The sequence below is a fragment of the Gadus chalcogrammus genome, unplaced genomic scaffold, assembly GCF_026213295.1.
Source record: "Gadus chalcogrammus isolate NIFS_2021 unplaced genomic scaffold, NIFS_Gcha_1.0 GACHA065, whole genome shotgun sequence".
Classification (NCBI taxonomy): domain Eukaryota; kingdom Metazoa; phylum Chordata; class Actinopteri; order Gadiformes; family Gadidae; genus Gadus; species Gadus chalcogrammus.
Window position 1 is genome coordinate 434,195 of NW_026613500.1, and position 12,287 is coordinate 446,481.

The window sequence follows — 12,287 nt, forward strand, 5'->3', positions numbered from 1 at the left end:
CAAAAACAAATAAACAACTGCAAGATGCATTCAGAAAAGGGTCAGGCTGACATCCAGCGTCACGTTCAGGAGAACAAGAGACGAGTAAGTGAAGCGAATAAAGTTGAAGGACAAACGCAAAAATGTATTGCTGAAATAAAACACAACTTCAGGATGGCAAAGTATGAAATTGCATTTCTAAGGAAGCAAATGAAGAGGATGCGACTTCAATCAGAGAGACGGAGAAACGCAAGAACAAGATGGATCACTCGCACACTGCCAGACTGCATGACGACAATGAGCCGTATGAGAAGATGAAGAACGAACTGAAGCGAGTGACGGCAGCAGTGGAAAGACTTTGGCTGAATTGGAGGGGCAGGAAGTCTCCACAGAGACTAGAACCCCGGGGCCCGCAGAACACCAACGGACAGCCGTGATGAGACCCAGGTCACAACATATTACACATGATCCATGTTCCATTTGCCCGCACTGAATTAGGAAAAAGGGCATTCGTCCACTTTGCTCCCACCACATGGAACTGGCTTCAAAAATATTTTAAATTAACCGAAATGATTTCTTTGAACGCTTTTAAATCTAAGATGAAAGCATTTCAGACCACCTCTTTTACTTGTAGATGTTTTTTATAAATTTTAATTTACTTTACTATTTTTTTTATAATTGAAAACAGCTTTTTATCATTTTAATTTCTGTCTATATGTTGTGAGTGTAATATTTTGAGGGTACATATGTTATTTGTTGCTGCCTATTGGCCAGGACTCCCTCGAAAAAGACGTTTTTAATCTCAATGGGACTTTCCTGGTTAAATAAATGTTAAATAAAAAATGAAAAAATGATGTTGAGAGGCAAACCGTATCCCCCCGAGATCGGATGACGGCAGCGATACATGAAATGAATGAGGACCGAGCGAAAGCTGAAATACAGGCCCAGAGAGATGACATAGAAAGAGATAGGCAGTTTGTGAAGAAAGAGGAGATGGACGAAGTGAAAAAGATGAAGGAGAACATTCAAAGGCAGCAGCTGGAGCTTGATGAAAAGTTGGAAAAGACAATTAGACAGATACGAGAGAGGGAAGTCTGGAACACTGAGATTGACACAAAGAAAAGTTACCTGGAGAAAAGTATGAGGCGCACCATGATGAAACAGCAGGATGCTGAAAAGAGAAGGGAAACGGTACCGCAAGTAAAGAAGACATGGAAGAGAAAGAGAGGTCAAAGAAGGACGATGCAAGTCAATTCGCCATGGATACAGAGAATGAGGGGGCAGGTGAAGGGATTAGAGTGAACGTAAAAATCCAAAGGTTGGTTCATAAAGTGCAAGCGATCATCATGTGTTGAAGACGGTGACACAGACACCCAAGCAAGTGAGAACCGATTTGCAACAGGACGGAAGACAAACCAAGTGGACAAATTACAGAGCACAGAAACAGAGACGTGAGCTCGACTAAAGATTGGAGAAGATTGCTCAGAAAGGGGCTATGGACCACTTAAAACAAAAGCACAAAGAGATGGAAAGACTGATTGAGGATATAAGCAACCTTTATCTGCCAGGGGCTGACGATGGGTCAGACGAGAGGGACGAAGGAGTTCAAGATGATAGATCAACCGGGCAGATCAAACAGACAGAACAGTACAGAGTACGTTTACAGGGTCACAGACAGAGTTATGATGAATGTTGAATATGAAATACCAGGTCCGCGGGAACGCTGAGGGGTCAGTGCTGCAGCTGCTGCAACACATCAGAGATGTCCCAAACAGAGTTAAAGAAGCCATGGATCAACGTGAAATGTATCTGAGCAAAGAGAGGACTGACATGAAATGGATTCAAATGATGATTAGGAAACAGCAGAGAGAACTTGACCAGCGACGAGAGAAAAACTCTCAGAGAGAGGGATGAATTGGACGTTTTAAAAACATAACTACATCAGAAGAAGGTGCTGGTGGACCAGCAGATCGAGAACATAGCCAAAGTAAAACATAAAATTGAACGTATGGCTTCACATTTTAAGACTAAGTTAGAGGAATACCAAGTAAAACAGACACAACTCAAGGGTTTGAACTGCAAGATTGAGGCAGAGAAACAAAGCTTAGAAAGTGATATGATTTGCCAGAAAAACGTTGAGCTTCAGATAGTCAATAGAGAAATCAGTCAGCAGAGGATAGACATGGACTCCAATATTGATAGAGATGAGGCATATCTAGCACAGGTTAAACTACACAGACAGGAAAGAGAAGTGGTAATTGATAGGCAGCAATTTCAAGAAAGCGACATGGAGAAAGAAGAACAAGATATTTTAGAACTTGTATCCAAAGAAGAAACAAATGAGAAAACTGAGTAAAGTGCCAATTTAGACCAAGGACAAAGGGAAATGAAAGAAATGGCGGAACTTCAAGGCCAACTCAAACAGAAGATGGGGACTGAGTCTGCTATGGACAAACAAAAGGAGGACCTTCAAATGTTAAGGGCTTGTCGCAGAACTGAAAGACAGGAAATGGAGATGTTGAAACATCAGGTTGAGTACGAGAGAGAGAGCGTGATAAAGGAAAGACAAAAGCTGTGTACAGAAATAAACAAAGCAAGGGATGGTATTGCGAAACAAACCCAAGAACTTGACGATAAAATGCGACACATCAAGAGAGAGACAAGGGAGATTGAGTTACTGAAGGCAGAGTTGGTAACAAAAAGAAAAGAAAATGATAGGTCATCTGAGAGGGAAATACGAAAAAGAGAGGAAGTTGGAATGCGGTTGGTTGAAATTCAAAGAGAAAAGGAATCCCTCCAAACAAATACGCAAAAGAGAAGGAGAGAACTGGATGATAGGATGGAGAAGATCAGAAGAGAAAGGGATCAGTTAGAGGTTCTAAAGATACAATTACAAAGAAGAGACACTGATCAATTTAACCAAGTTATGAGAGATCTTGGAGAAATGGAAATGAGAGGAAACATGAAAATGAATGATCTGAAAACCCTAAAACTCAATCTGGAGAAACAACGAGAGGAGATTGAAACACTAGCAGCTGAGAACAAGACTGAGAATATGAACATAGAGAAACTAAAATCTTAGTTACAGATTGAAAGATTGATTGAGAAAAAAATAAACAACATGCCCAAACTGAGATGCAAATTTGAGTCACACAAGGGAAGAGGAGCGAGCTTGATGACCACTTCGAGAGGACTAAAAGAGAGATTAGAGAGTTGGAGCTGCTTAAGTCTGAGCTGGAAGTGGAGAGAAATCAAAACAAAAAGACATTACGGATGGTCAATAGAAAAGAGCCAGAGGCTTAACGGATGTGATCGTTGTCTGGAGTACAGAAAGAAACGGATGCCTTTGAGCAAGAAACACTAAAAAGGAGAGATGTGGAACAGAGGATTGAGGTGAGCAGCAAAGAGAAGATAAACGACTCTGGGGTTATGAAGGTAGATCTGCAAGGGCAAACAGGAAACCCCGGAGGGAAGCCAGAACCAAGATTGCAGGCACCACAAAGTGGAAATGTAGAGCTAATGCAAGAGCCTCCAGCAGGAGGCGTAGAGGACTTGGCTGATTACATTCAAGAGGAATTGGCCCAAACACAAATCATTCAATCAAATCCAATGATATAGATGAGAAAACAAAGAAAGAGAAAGAAGAAGGGGAATTGATGAAGTTCTTTATACACAGGTTAATGGTTATACTGCCAGGTCACCAAAGAAAAATGGAAGAGGAAAAAAAGAGACTTGAAATGACAGTGGTGGAACTGGCGAGCAAGCAGGCTATTATAAATAGAGCCCTCAATGAAACACAGGAACACAGGAAAAGACTACAAGAAAATGCTCTTAACATTCAAAAGAGAAAGGCTGAATACAGGAATGTTGTGAATGGTCTTAGAATGAAACAGAAAGAACAAGAACTTAAGGATAAAGAAATAGAAAGTGACAAACAATGATGAACGACTGTCGGGATACCTTACAAATTGAAAGAGACAAAGTGGAAGATTTAAAAAGACATGTCAACTGCATGAAACAAGAGGCTGAAGCTGATATGGACAATATCAGAAGAGAGAAGGAAACCCTCAAACAGACAAAGAGTGACATTATAAAACAGCAAAAAACAATAGCAGATGACAGGAATAGGATGGAAAAAGGACTGTATGAATCCAGAATGGAAGACAATACGCTAATAAGAACAGCAAGCGTGACACAATATCACAGGGATAATCTACAAATGCTTAAAAATAAGACACAAGTAGACCACCAAACAAAGATGGACATCTTGCGGGATGATTCAAATGCAGATATAAAAAACCTTAAATCGCTTACACAACAGAAGAAACAGGAGTTTGATAACCATAGAGTGGAAATGGAGAGGTATTCTCAATCAATCCAAAGACCGAGAGAGGAACAGATAACATTAGGTCATGACATTGGAATACAAACAGAGGAAATTGAATATATATTGAGGACAGACCTTCTCATAAAAAAGCAAAGAGCTTTGACCGACATGAACAGTGACAGAGAAAATATGGAAAATGTACTTCTTGAAGTCCAAAAGAACATCCAAGAACTTCATAAAGAGATACAAGACATGGCCCAAAAACAGAAACAACAAGTGGTTCTAGAGAGTGACTTGAAACGATTGATGGATGATATCCAAATTGGGTTCAACGTTTTAAGAGTGATATAATGAATAAGAAGGAGGAGCTTAAAGTGATCATGGACGGAATCTTTGAAGAGACAGCACAGCTTGAACAAGAGAAGCTTGATATTGATGAAGAGCGAAGAAAGGCCTTGGAAGAAAGGAAGATCCTAGAAAGAGATTTGTCGGAAGTAAGGATGAGAGAAGAAGAGGCCATGCAAACGATGAGACACAACACAAATATGAAAGAGGCAATAAAAGAGTTGGTTGAAAAGACACATCAAGACATTACAATGAAGATGCAATTAACAGAGCAGAAGATTCTGGATGCACAAAAACAGACAACCAACTTGGAAATTCAGCAAAAATAAATTGAACAGCAGAAATTGGAGATTGACAAGCACTTCAAACAGATAAAAAGACAAAGAGAAGATCTGATCAATATGAAATCGGACATGATGGTACAAAAACAAGAAATGCAAAATAATTGGAACGAGGAGCTTCTACTGGAGAAGCAAGATCTCAAAATTGAAAAGGAAGCAGTATACAGGCAAAGCAAATATCTGGACACAGTTAAAGAAACAATCAACAAAGGCAACCTTTATTTGGATACCATGAGGTCTGAAATCCAGAATGATACAGAGGCAGATTATATGCAAGCCGGAAAAGAAAGAGAGAACCTGAATATGCTATCCTTAAAACTCAAAGAGATGATAATTGTGTTACAATGTACTGTAAGAAAACATGAGGAAAACAAAATGAAACAACAAGAATGTGATGATAAATGGAAAACTATGCTGCATTCGTATTTGCATCTTGACAAAATTAAGGTAGATTTGAAAGCTCAATATGACGTTGTCGTAAAAAAAAACTTCTGTGGGATGTAACAAGAAAAAAGAAGAGAAACAAGGTACAAATTGAACAGATCTCTGTTCAAACAGATCTCTGTTCAAACCTAACCTTCTAACCTTCTAACCTTCCTCAAGTGCAGATCAAACAAAAAGGCCCCGAAATGCCCCCAAGTGGTGCAGAAGAGAGCTTTACAAGAATAAACAATGACGATCCCATACATGCATGGGACGGCAGTAGCTCAGGTGGTAGAGCAGGTTGGCTGGTAACCTGAAGGTTGTTGGTTCGATCCCCGGCTTTACCAAGCAGTGTGTCGAGGTGTCATTGACAAAGCACCTAACCCTGACTGATGTTGCGATGTGATGTCGAATCCAGACATCCTGCTGATGCTGGAACAGAGACTTCCAACTCTCAGAAAGACTCAGCAGAAGCCATGAAAGGACATGAAATGCGCCGAGCGGGAAAACATGATGATGACAACACAATGATAACGATGACCACCAAGACAACGCCACAACAGCTGGAAACATTTCTACAAAAGAACATATCTCTAACCAAGATCAATTGTGGAAAGAGACAAGAATGGAACGGAGGGAGATGGACCGCATGAAGAGCAGAGGTACCAAGATGAGAAAGAAGCTACGGAGCAGAAGCTGCAGACCATTCGTGACATACTCAAAAGGCCTCACCTGCAAAGAGAGGACAAAGAGCCCTCGCAGACAACGAGCAGAGATCCGCAAGAGGAAGACGGAATCCACCGGCAGAGAGGGAGACGGAATCCACCGGCAGAGAGAGGACAAAGAGCCCTCGCAGACAACGAGCAGAGATCCGCAAGAAGAATACCGAATCACCAGCAGCCAAGCAACTGACAGACGCTAGCTGACAAATACAGAGAGCTTGAGGAGCTCTGAGAGCACATTCTGAAGATGGACTGACGATAGAGCCGTGCAGACAAATGCATGAATCAGTGCAGATAACATTCGTCTGATTCTTGCAATGTTTCTCAGATGGAAAAAGGCAATTCTAGTTATACTTCTTATATGTTGGTCAAAGCATAGTTGAGGGTCAAACAGGACACCAAGATTTTTGACGGACACACTCTGTGGGATGGCGAAGCCATCCAACCACAGAGAGACATCCTCAAACTCTTCCCGGTCCCACTTCGAGCCGATAATTATCAGCTCTGTCTTCCCAGTGTTAAGCTGTAGGAAGTTTTGTGACATCCAGGCCTTCACAGCAGCCAGACAGGACTAAACCCCTTTGAATCTGGGCCGAGTCCCCGGAATCTACAGGACTGTAGAGCTGGGTGTCATCCGCGTAGCAGTGGAAACTAATTCCGAAGCAGCGGATAACGTCGCCCAGGGGAAGCATGTAGATTGCAAAAAGTAATGGACCAAAGACCGACCCTTGTGGTACGCCAAAGCGTAATTTACAGTGCTTTGATTCTGAACCCTCTTGAAGCACAAATTGGGTTCTATCTGTGAGGTACGATTCAAGCCAACCAAGAGCCGTAACCCCGAAACCAACATAGTGCTCAAGACGGTGAAGAAGAGTGCTGTGGTCGATCGTGTTGAACGCAGCGCTCAGGTCCAGCAGCACAAGCATTGAGCTTGTATTTTTATCCAAAGCAAGAAGGATGTCATTTACAACTCTTGTAATTTTCAGTTGAGTGGAAATTCCTGAACCCCGACTGGAAAGGTTCGAAGAAATTGTTCCTCGTCAGATAATCAACGATTTGCTTTGCTACAATCCTTTCCTGTACCTTGCACAGGAAGGGCAGATTCGATATAGGCCGATAGTTCCTGACTAATTCAGGATCTATGCCAGGCTTTTTGAGTAGCGGTTTTATCACCGCAGCCTTGCGGTGATAAAACCACTTGTCGCCATGGCGCTGTCATGGCGACAAGTGGACAGCGTCTCTAGTGCGTCCTGTTGTGCGTTCTATTTGTTTGTCAAAGTTTTAGTCCCGTGTCTAGTTGGCTGAAGTGATTGAATGGTACATCGTATGCCTACTTAGATTACTGGTTTGATCAAAGAGCTTCCAGCTTGCCGGAACTTTATAAAATTAAACTTTAAGATGAGGAAGTGTCTACTACTACTGCTGCTGCTACCTTGGATAGCCAGATCACTCGCGGCTTTTGGGAGGCTCGGAATTGGAATTCTGCAGTACTCCCGAGATGATCTGCTGCTACTACGGAATTGGGATTATTCAGCACCAAATCTGGGAAACTGCGGAGAACTGAGACGATATAGCCCCAACCACGATTGTCGGCGGGATACTTCGAGAAGGAAGCGGGGTAGGAGAGGAGGAGTAAGGCAGAGGCTGAAACGACTCACCGGCACATCGAAATGCCCACCGCTCCCCTCCATTGTACTTGCCAATGTTCGCTCATTACGGAATAAGTTGGATGAACTGCATGCGAACATAGCTTGCCAATGGGCGTACAGTCAGGCGAACCTGATCTGTCTCACCGAGACCTGGTTGGATAATAACATCGCGGACTCAGAGCTCTCTATTGACGGATTCGGAACTCCGCTCAGACTGGACCGGGACGCTGTGAGTAGCCTGAAAAGGCACGGGAGCGGGCTGTGTGTCTACGTAAATCAGGGATGGAGCAGAACTGCTGTTGTGAAGGACTCTTGCTGCACACCTGACTTAGAGCTGCTTGCCGTGTCATTTGGACCCAAATATTTACCTTGTGAGTTTAGTCAATTGTCCCTATTGCTTGTTTACATTCCTCCGTCAGGCAACGTCACACGCGCATCTGAGGCCATAGCTGCATGTGTCCACAAAATTGAATGCGCATCCCCTGACTCACCTGTTCTCATCCTCGGGGATTTTAATGCCTGTAGACTAAATAAAATACTTCCTACTTACCAACAATATGTTACATGCACTACCAGAGGCGATAAAACAATTGACCTCTGTTATGGTAATGTAAAGAACGCATACAAGGCATTTAGAAAACTTCCTCTTAGTCCTGCGGACCATAACGTTGTCCATCTTATCCCCGCTTATCGCACAAAGCTTCAAAGGGAGGGTGTTATAAAGAAGCAGGTGAAAAAGTGGGATTCTGCTGCAATTGACACTCTTCAGGCCTGCTTCGAGTGCACTGAGTGGGAGGTGCTAACGCAGGGTAACAGCCTAGAGGAGGCTACTGATGTGGTAACTGACTACATAACTTTCTGTGAGGCAATGGTTGTCCCTACTAAGACTGTTAAGGTTTTTTCTAACAACAAGCCTTGGATTACAAAAGCCCTGAAATCAACACTGAATGAAAAGAAAATTGCATTCTTCTCTGGAAATAAAATTGAGTCTAAACTCATTAAAAAAAACTGAATAAACAATTAAAAGCAGCAAAGATGGAATACAGGAAGAGAGTTGAGAAACTCTTTCTGGAGGGTAATCCAAGAGATGCATGGCAAGGTGTCAAAACCCTAGCTGGCCTCCCCATTAACAACTCAGCTCTTCCCACCACCGGGGCAATAGACTGCATTGACATGGCAGAGAACCTTAACCAGTTGTACTGCAGGTTTGAGAAATTGGACCAAACACAGGAGAGGGAGAAGCTAATGGAGGAGCTCACTGCTAGGATACCGGGCTATGTAAATCGGGAGCTGCAGCAGGCGGAGGTTGAGCTGGTGTTGAGAAGGATGAAGCCAAATAAAGCACCAGGGCCAGACCAGATCTGTGGCCGCTTGCTGAAGGCCTGCAGCAACCAGCTTGCTGGTGTCTACTGCCACCTTTTTGACCGCTCACTGGCGGAACGCTCTATCCCCTCAGTCTGGAAGACTTCCATCATATGCCCTGTGCCCAAAAAGAGTAAACCAACCTGTGATAATGACTATCGACCTGTGGCCTTACCATCCCTGGTCATGAAAGGCTTTGAGAGGCTAATTCTCACACAATTACAGGCAGAGGTCAGTAAGTATGCTGACCCGCTTCAGTTTGCGTAAAAACGTCACAGAGGGGTAGACGACGCCACACTAACGCTGCTGCGCAGAGCTTACACCCACCTTGAGAAGCCCAAGTCATTTCTGCGGCTGGTGTTCAGACTTCTCAAGTGCCTTTAACACTGTGCAACCCCATCTAATGGGAAAAAAACTAAGCCAGATGGATGTCAATCCCCACCTCATACTCTGGGTCCTCTCATTCCTGACAGACAGACACCAGAGAGTGAGAGTTAACGGCCACCTTAGCTCATCCAGAAGGATCTCTACAGGTGCTCCACAGGGCTCTGTCATCTCACCAGTTCTTTATGCACTCTACACCAGGGGTGCCCAACCTTTTTGACCCAAGATCTACTTTTCAAGTAGCCAACCTCCCGAGAAAAGGAGTTTAGCAACCTCCCGAGAAAAGGGTTGCATCGTGAACCTACGTACTTCAGTGGGGGTTTCATTCCGTCTGCGCACGGCACCTTCTCAACAATATTCAATAATCTTCCTCCCACTCAGGGTGAAAATGGTAGGTCTTAGCTCGTTTCCCCTCAGCCATGCCAACGTTTAGGAGTGCGTAACTACTGTTGACGGCTTTCAAATGCTGTTGACAGCGCATGCGCTACCGCGCGTATATGTCCCGCACAAATTATTATTAATTTTATCTTATTTTATTAAAAAATATATATATATATATTTTACAAATACTGATATCATCCACTCCAAGTGCCAGCAACGTCTCTTTTTCCTTCGTAAACTCCGCAAACTCCAGGTCCACCAATCCGTTCTGACAGCATTCTACAGATATTTCATTGAATCCATAATCACCTTTAACATCACCTCCTGGTTCGGAGCACTGTCCAACATCCATAGGAACCCACTAAACAGAATCATCAAACTGAGCAGCAAAATAATTGGACAACAGCAGGAATCCCTCATCAATATATACAACAAAAGGACTAAGCAGAAATCAACACAAATCACCCTTGACATCCCACACACTCTACACAGCCAGTATTCCCTCTTACCCTCAGGCCGCAGATACAGAGCCCCTACAGTAAGGACAAACAGAGCCCTGTCAAGTTTTGTCCCGGCATCCATAAGACTCTTGAATGGTTTAACCCCTCCTTGAACTGTATCCTCTTGTTTTAATACCTGGAATCTTTTTAAATGATTTATTTATTCATCCTCCACTATGGAGGTAATAATACTATTTATTTATTAGGCTTAGGCAAGGATTTTTATTTTTATTTTCTGCAGGGCTGAGTGTGTGCGTGTTTTTCTTTTGTTTATTGTATGTACTGTTGGGTATGGACACACCCTGCTGCTCCTCCACATCTGAAGTTCCTAACGGAAAAATAAAGTAATTTGAATTGAATTGGAACAATTCCTGTTGAAAACGAGAGATTCATAAGCCAGAGGATTGCAGGCCCCACCGTGGGAAGAAGTTCCTTGAGAACCCTGGAAGGGAGAGGATCCAACATACAGGTTGTTGGCTTTGATGCCTTTATCACCCTTTCAAGTTCCACCAAAGGAATTGCCTTGAACTCCAGGAGAGTTGCGTCAGAGTTCCCCATCCTGCCCCACAGAATGTGTAGGACAAGCCGCGCGGCAAGCATCAATTTCCTCTCTAATTGATTGAATCTTACTCTCAAAGAAATCCATGAATTCACCTGCCACGATCGAGGAGCCCACTGTCTGAGTCTGTTTCTGAGTGAGACTCCTCACCGTGTCAAAAAATAAACTTGGGATTGTTTCTATTCAAGTTGATGATACTGGAAAAGTAGGCGTTCCTGGCATTAGTCAGCGCACCCATAACAGTCTGCTCACCCCAGGTGAGCAGACTGTTATGCCATGCAAGATGAAAGACCTCAAGTTTAGTCGAGCGCCATTGGCGTTCAAGGGGTGCGCGTTTCTGCATTAAACCAGGGGGCTGGTTTTTTCAATGTTCGTTTTTTAGTTACGTTCGGAGCAACTGAATCAATGGCAACAGACAAGGCAATGTTGAGGTCATCAGTAAGGCACTCCACAGAACCACTATAGTTACAAAGAGGTGCAAGTGAACCAGATAACTTATCTGCCATAGCTTTAATGGTTGCAGGTGTGATGCGGCGACAGCTGAAAGTAGCTTGCTGATCGTCGCAGGGGCAGGATACCACCACCTGGAAAGTGAGCAAAAAGTGGTCTGATAAAGCTGAGGTGTAGGAAGAGACCACTAGCTGTGAAATGTCTACACCGTGGGTCAGAACGAGATCCAGCGTGTTTCCACCGATGTGGGTTGGGTGCTGAACGAGCTGTTTGAAGCCAAGTGTATCTGTAATGGACAGAAAAGCCCTTGCGAGGGCATCAGATGGGTTATTCACATGAATGTTGAAATCCCCAATAAGCAAATATTGTCTGAGTATGTAGCCAGATCAGTTGCAAAGTCAGAAAACTCATCAACAAAAACTGAATACGGTCCTGGGGGACGGTATACTACAGCTAAAACGAAAGAGTCTGGAACTCGTTTCGCTTCTCGGGGAGCTGAAGTGCAGAGCGCTAGCACCTCAAAGGATCTGAAAATATATCTATTCTTTGGCTTTAAATTAAGCTTAGAATTAGATATCAGGGCTACTCCACCACCTTTCTTAACTTCTCTAGATACTTGGGTGCTAACGTAATGGGGTGGAGTAGCTTCGTTTAGGGCTAGAAACTCATCTGGCTTTAAACAGGTTTCACAAAGGCCCAGTATGTCGATCTTTTTATCAATAATTAGATCATGGACCAAGAGCGGTTTAGATGAAAGCGACCTTATGTTCATGAACCCTATTCTGAGTGCTTCCATTTTATTATTTTCAGAGGGAGTCTGGTTAACACTCAGCTCTGAGGCGATCAGTGGGATCGCCAGAGTTCG